Source organism: Bubalus kerabau, chromosome 3 (assembly GCF_029407905.1).
Source record: "Bubalus kerabau isolate K-KA32 ecotype Philippines breed swamp buffalo chromosome 3, PCC_UOA_SB_1v2, whole genome shotgun sequence".
Classification (NCBI taxonomy): domain Eukaryota; kingdom Metazoa; phylum Chordata; class Mammalia; order Artiodactyla; family Bovidae; genus Bubalus; species Bubalus kerabau.
Genome location: NC_073626.1, coordinates 23,860,200 through 23,866,199, shown reverse-complemented (window position 1 = coordinate 23,866,199; position 6,000 = coordinate 23,860,200).

The following is a 6,000-nucleotide window of genomic DNA, read 5'->3' as shown; positions in this document are numbered from 1 at the left end:
TCCTGAAAGATGATGCTGTGGAAAGTGCTGCACTCAATATGCAATATGCAATATGCACTCAGTATGCAATATGCCGGCTCCCGGCAGTTCCCACATAGAATGATGTGGGAAATTACTGTTGAACAGAACTGCTCCGTATTGCAGGGTATGTCCTTAGGGTGCTTAGGTTCGCTTAGGTTCATGAAGTGAGTTCTGGGTGTGAGAATTGGCTCAGGTCTGGAAATTAGATAAAGGATGGTAACTTTCTACTAGGCAGCTGACCTCAGCCTTCAACTCATTCATTTTGGTCTATTAATATAATACTAAGAAACACTCTTGTTGCCTGTCCATCTTCCTTGCCTCTAGAAACATCACAATCTATTAACCATTTCCATAAACCCCTTACAGTTAGAATATCCTGCTTCTATCCTGACATTGTTGGTTAGTTCATAAATTTGGTCCTTGTTCCTGCCTTGCTGTCACCTCTTCCCCTGCCCTCTGGGATCCTATTATCCCCGCTGCTGCTGTAGTCCTATCTCCTAGATCAGCTCTGCCTACACAGGACAGCGAGGTTAACACTACTCACTTGTTCATTCCCTATTGCCTGATAAATACTTTCTTTTTGGAAATATTTGCCTGGGTTATTTTTTTTTCCAGTTTTGTTTTTATACCAGCATGCGTACTTCTCTGAGTTTTTTCATGACTTTCTGTACAATTGCCACGGTGGTCCAGGCATCAGTGCTTCATTTAATGTGAGTCAAAACACTTGTTCTGGCAGAGGGGCTTGAAGTGAAGCTATGAGCCATGCTGTGTAGGGCCACCCAAGATGGATGGGTCACTGTGGAGAGTTCTGACAAGACGTGATCCACTGGAGGAGGGAACGGCAAACCACCCCAGTGTACTTGCCATGGGAACCTCATGAACTGCATTAAAAGCCAAAATGTATGACAATGAAAGATGAGTCCCCCAGGTTGGAAGGTGTCCAATATACTACAGGGGAAGAGTGGAGACCTACTAAGAGCCCCAGAAAGAATGAAGTGGCTGGGCCAAAGCAGAAGTGATGCTCAGTTGTGGATGTGTCAGGGGATGAAAATAAAATCTGATGCTGCAAAAAACAGTATTGCATAGGAACCTGGAATATCAGGTCTATTAATGAAGGTAAATTGGACACAGTCAAGCAGGAGATGGTAAGAATAAACATCAACACCTTAAGAATCAGAGAACTTAAATGGACAGGAACAGGCAAATTTAATTCAAATGACTATTATATCTACTACTGTGGGCAAGAATCCCATAGAAGTAATGGAGTAGCTCTCATTATCAACAAGAGAGTCTGAAATGCAGTAATTGGGAGCAGCCTCAAAAATGACAGAATGATCTTGGTTCGTTTCCAAGGCAAGCCATTCAACATCATGGTAATCCAAGTCTATGCCCCTACTGTTGATGCTGAAGAACCAGACATTGATCAGTTCTATAAAGACTTAGAAGACATCCTAGAACTAACACCAAAAAAAATGTATTCATTATTGGGCATTGGAATGCAAAAGTGGGAAGTCAAGGGTCACCTGGAGTAATAGGCCTGGAGTAGAAAATGAACCAGGGCAAAGGCTAACTGAATTCTACCAAGAGAATGCACTGGTCATAGCAAACACCTTTCTTTTCCTCAAAAGAAATGACTTTACACATGGACATCACCAAATGGTCAATACTGAAATAAAATTGATTACATTCTTTGTAGTTGAAGATGGAGAAGCTGTATACAGTCAGCAAAAACCAGACCTGGAGCTGACTGTGACTCAGATAATCAGCTTCGTATAGCAAAATTCAGGCTTAAATCAAAGAAAGTGGGGAAAACCACTAGGCCAGTCAGATATGACTTAAATCAAATCCCCTATAAATATGCAGTGGAGGTGATGAATAGATTCAAGGGATTAGATCTAGTAAACAGTGTGCCTGAAGAACTATGGACACAGGTCTGTAATACTGTACAGGAGCAGTGAACAAACACATGCCAAGGAAAAAGAAAAGTAAGAAGGCAAATGGTTATCTGAGGATTCTTTACAAATAGTTGGAGAAAGAAGTGAAAACCAAGGGAGAAAGGGAAAGATGCACCCAACTAAATGCAGAGTTCCAAAGAATAGCAAGGAGAGACAAGAAGGCCTTCTTCAATGATCAATGCTTAAAAATAGAGGAAAACAACAGAAGGGGAAAGACTAGAGATCTCTTCAGAAAAATTGGAAATATCAAGGGAACATTCTTCCCAAAGATGGGCACAATAAAAGAGAGAAATGACTGAGACCTAGTGGAAGCAGAAGAGACCAAAAAGAGATAGAATACACAGAAGAACTGTAGAAAAAAGAACTGGCTATCCATGATGATGTGGTCAGTCACCCAGGGCCAGACATGCTGGAGTGTGAAGTCAAGCAGGCCTGAGGAAGCACTGCTGTCAACAAAGCTAGTGGATGCAATGGAATTCCAGTAGAGCTATTCATAACACTAAAAGATGATGCTCTCAAGTGTTGCACTCAATATGTCAGCAAATCTGGAAGACCCAGCTGTGGCCACAGGACTGAAAGAGGTCAATTCTCATCCCAGTTCCCAAGAAGGGCAGTACTAAAGAATGTTCAAACCGTCGGACAGTTGCACTCATCTCCCATGCAGATGTTAAAAATAGAGGAAAACAACAGAAGGGGATTTAGAAAAGGCTGGATTTAGAAAAGGCAGAGGAACCAGAGGTCAACGTGCAAACATCCACTGGATCATAGAAAAAGCAAGAGAATTTCAGATAAACATCTACTTTTGCTTCATTGACAATGCTAAAGCCTTTGATTGTATGGATCACAACAAACTGCGGAAACTCCTCAAAGAGATGGGAATATCAGACCACCTTACTTGCCTCCTGCAAAACCTGTATGCAGGCCAAAAAGCAACAGCTAGAACTGGACACGGAACAACAGACTGATGCCAAATCAGGAAAGGAGTACATCAAGGCTGTATATTGTCACCCTGCTTATTTAACTTATATGCAGAGTACATCATGTGAAATTCCAGGCTGGATGAAGCACAAGCTGGAATCAAGATTGCAGGGAGAAATATCAGTAACCTTGGATATGCAGATGACACCACCCTTATGGCAGAAAGCAAAGAGGAACTAAAGAGCCTCGTGATGAAAGTGAAAGAAGAGTTAAAAAGCTGACTTAAAACTCAACATTCAAAAAACTATGCCATCTGGTCTCATCACTTCATGGCAAATAGATGGGGAAACAATAGACACAGTGACAGACTTTATTTTCTTGGGTTCCAAAATCACTGCAGATGGTGACTGCAGCCATGAAATTAAAAGATATTTGCTGCTTGGAAGAAAAGCTATGACCAACTTAGACAGCATATTCAAAAGCAGAGACATTATTTTGCCAACAAAGGTCTGTCAAGTCAAAGCTATGGTTTTTCCAGTAATCATGTAGGGATGTGAAAGTTGGACCATAAAGAAGGCTGAGTGCCAAAGAATTGATGCTTTCAAACTGTGGTGTTAGAGAAGACTCTTGAGAGTCTCTTGGACTGTAAGGAGATCAAACCAGTCAATCCTAAAGGAAATCAACCCCGAATATTTATTGGAAGGACTGATGCTAAAGCTGAAGCTCCAATACTTTGGCCACCTGATGCAAAGAGCCAACTCATTAGACAAGACCCTGATGCTGGGCAAGATTGAAGGCAGGAGGAAAAGGGGACGACAGAAGATGAGATGGTTGAATGGCATCACTGACTCAATGGATATGAGTTTGAGCAAGCTCTGGGAGATGGTGAAGGACAGGGAAGAACAGCACTAGCGTGCTGCAGTCCATGGGGTTGCAAAGAGTCAGACACAACTGAGCAACTGAACAACAACACAAGCTAGTAAGGCCATGTTTAAAATCTTGCATGCTAGGCCTCAGAATAATGCAGACCAAGAACTTTCAGATGTCCAAGCTGGGTTTAGAAAGGCAGAGGAACCCACATTAAATTGCCAACATTCGCTGGATCACAGAGAAAACAAGGACATTTCAGAAAAACATCTACCTCTGTTTCATCGACTACACTAAAGCCTTTGAATGTGTGGATCATGACAAACTGCGGAAAGCTCTGTTGTCACCTTGTCATACTCTCTCAATCCTGAGCCACTCTGTTGTTCTACACAGCTTTCTAATTGTTGCTTCTTGACCCACATACAGGTTTCTAAGGAGACAGATAACTTGGTCTGGTACTCCCATCTCTTTAAGAGCTTTCCACAGAAAGATTTCCTCTTCTTGGGCTCAAAAATCACTGCAGATCGTGACTGCATCTATAAAATCAGAATACGATCACTTCTTGGCAGGAAAGCTATGACAATCCTAGACAGTGTGTTGAAAAGCAGAGACATTACTCTGCCAACAAAGGTCTGTATAGTCAAGATTATGGTCTTCCCAGTGGTCATGTATGGTTGTGAGAGCTGGACCATGAAGAAGGTAGAGTGCCAGAGGATTGATGCTTTCAAACTGTAGTCCTGCAGAAGACTCCTGAGAATCCCTTGAACAGCAAAGAGATCAAACAGTCAATCTTAAAGGAAGTAAACTCTGAATACTCATTGGAAGGACAGATGCTGAAGCTGACGCTCCAGTATTTTGGTCATGTTATGTGAACAACCGACTCATTGGAAAAGTCCCTGATGTTGGGAAAGATTGAGAGCAGAAGGAGAAGAGGGCCTCAGAGGATGAGATGGCAGAATGGAATCACTGATGCAATGGACATGAACCTGGGCAGACTCCATTAGATGGTAAGGGCCAGGGAGGCCTGGCATACTGCAGGCCACGGGGTCACAAAGAGTTAGACACGACTAGGTGACTGAGCAACAACAACATAGCATTTGTTAGAACAACTTCAAGTGAAAGTTGCTCAGTCGTGTCCGACTCTTTGCATTCCCATGGACTATACAGCCCATGGAATTTCCCAGGCCAGAATACTGGAGTGGGTAGCCATTCCTTTCTCCCAGGGATCTTCCCAACAATATTGAAATATAATTCACCTACTGAAAAGAATCAACTATAGTGTATTCACAGAGAGGTGTGACCATTGCCACAATCAATTTTGAAAGGTTTTCATCACCCAGAAGCATTTTTAGAATATTGTTATCCAGGTACCAACTTCCCAGGTGGCTCAGTGGTAAAGAATCTGCCTACAATGCAAGAGAATCAGGAGACATGGGTTCGATCCCTGTGTTGGGAAGATCCCTTGAAGAAGGAAATGGCAACTCACTCCAGCATACTTGCCTGGAAAATTCCATGGACAGAGGAGCCTCGCAGGCTACAGTCCAAGAGGTCCCAGAGTTGTACATGAACGAGCAACTGAGCATGCATTGAGGTACCAATTTATTCCTAGGCAGTCAGCCCCTATTTCCCTTCAACTTTTCCCTCATCTCTAGACAAATACTAAGCTACTTTCTGTCTAAGGGATTTGCTTATAAATCCTATAAATAAAACCCAAAAATTAATATCATCTTATATTCTTGTTTTCTTTTGCAGAGCATAATGTATTCAAGGTTCACCTATGGTAGGTATCCATGTACTAGACATCTGTACTTCCTTCTTCTCATTTTCAAATAAGTTTCCAATGCAGCTTTGTACTGCTTTTACTAATTTATTCATGAAGGGATGGAGATTTGAGTTATATCTGCTGTTTGGCTATCATGATTAATGCTGCTGTGAATGTCAGCTACAAACACGGTAGTGTGGACTACCATTTTCATTTCTCCAAGGTAAATACCTAGGAATGGAATTTATGAGCCCTAGAGTAACACTCGGAGAAGGCAATGGCAACCCACTCCAGTACTCTTGCCTGGAAAATCCCATGGATGGAGGAGCCTGGTAGGCTGCAGTCCATGGGGTCGCTAAGAGTCATACGACTGAGTGACTTCACTTTCACTTTTCACTTTCCTGCATTGGAGAAGGAAATGGCAACCCACTCCAGTGTTCTTGCCTGGAGAATCCCAGGGACGGGGGAGCCTGGTGG